Source organism: Tupaia chinensis, unplaced genomic scaffold (genome assembly GCF_000334495.1).
Source record: "Tupaia chinensis unplaced genomic scaffold, TupChi_1.0 Scaffold139004_1, whole genome shotgun sequence".
Taxonomy (NCBI): Eukaryota; Metazoa; Chordata; class Mammalia; order Scandentia; family Tupaiidae; genus Tupaia; species Tupaia belangeri.
In genome coordinates this window covers 30,640-32,001 of record NW_006198894.1, presented here as the reverse complement: position 1 = coordinate 32,001, position 1,362 = coordinate 30,640, and the positions used below count along the sequence as shown (strand labels likewise).

The 1,362-nt window shown below is 43.7% G+C and overlaps 1 pseudogene; it reads left to right on the top strand.

Annotated features, from left to right (window-relative positions):
* The window catches only part of LOC102492373 (caspase-13-like), a 19,018-nt pseudogene that overhangs the window by 12,877 nt on the left and 4,779 nt on the right, over positions 1 to 1,362 (top strand).

Here is a 1,362-nt window from a genome sequence, read left to right as displayed (position 1 = left end):
AGGGAAAATTTCTCTCTTTCCTCTTATTTTCTGTCTTTTCAAACTTTTTTAAAAAGAAAAAAAAAACACAATTTTCCCCCAGTGCCTTTCTCTTGCTAAATTTTCCCTCCCCAAACATAGGACAGGGTAATCATAAGCATCTCCATTTCAGGCATGTGATGCCTTTTTCTGGACCCAGAATCACTGCTGAAAAATACACAGTGATCCTCTCCTTGCAGATCCCAGATGCTAGAAAAGAAAAGGGTAATCATAAACATCTTTGTCTTCAGTGTGTGCTGCCCTTTTCTGGGCTCACCATCATTTCTCAGAAGTACTCAGCCAGTGCCCCTCTCCTTCCAGATCCCAGAAGCTATAAAAGGTAAGAAAAATCTCTCTCTTTTCTTTTATTCTTCTCTTTTATAACTTTAAAAAAATAATTGTTTACTTATTGAATTCCACTTATTATTATTTTTAGTTTTGACCAGACAGAGACACAGAGAGAGAGAGAAATGGAAAGGGGAAAAGCAAACTGCCAGATCCAGGACCATGCTCTACCATGTGTGAATCCAGGCCTTTAACTACCACACCACCTGCCAGCCTCATCTCCTTTCTAACTTTTTTAAAAGAAAAGAACAATTTTTCCCCTGTATATTTCTCTTTCTAATTTTCCTCTCCTTCCACCACATAGGACAGTGTAATCATGGGCATCTCCATCTCAGCATGTATTGTCCTTTTCAGGATCCAGCATCACTGCTGAGAAGTGCCCAGCCAGTGCCCCTCTACTTCTAGACCCTAGAACCTAGAAAAACACAGGGTAATCACAGGCATCTCTATCTCAGGAATGTGCTATGCTTTTCTGGGCCCAGTATCACTGCTGGGAAGTAACCAGTTTGTGTCGCTCTCCTTCCTAATCCCAGAAGGTAGAAAAGGACAGAGTAATTGCAGAAATTTCAATCTGAATCATGTTCTTCCCTTTTCTGGGCCCAGCATCACTGCTGAGAAGTGCCCAGGCATTTCCCTGCTCATTCTGAACCCAAGAAACTAGAAAAGGACAGGGTCATTGCAGGCATTTCAATTTCAGATGTGTGCTGCCCTTTTGTAGGCCCAGCATCACTGTTGAGAAGAAGCCAGCCAGTGCCCTTCTCTTTCAAGACCCCTGAAGATAGAAAAGGACAGTGTAATCACAGGCATCTCCATCTCAGGAAATGCCCTTTTATGGGCCCAGGATCACCGCTGAGAAGCACCCAGTGGTCCTCTCCTTCCAGAGCCGAGCAGATACAAAAAGACACAATAGTCACAGGCATCTCCATCTTATGTGTTCGCTGCCCTTTCCTGGGCCAAGCACCACAGCTGAGAAGCACCAAGCCAGTGCCCCTTTCCATA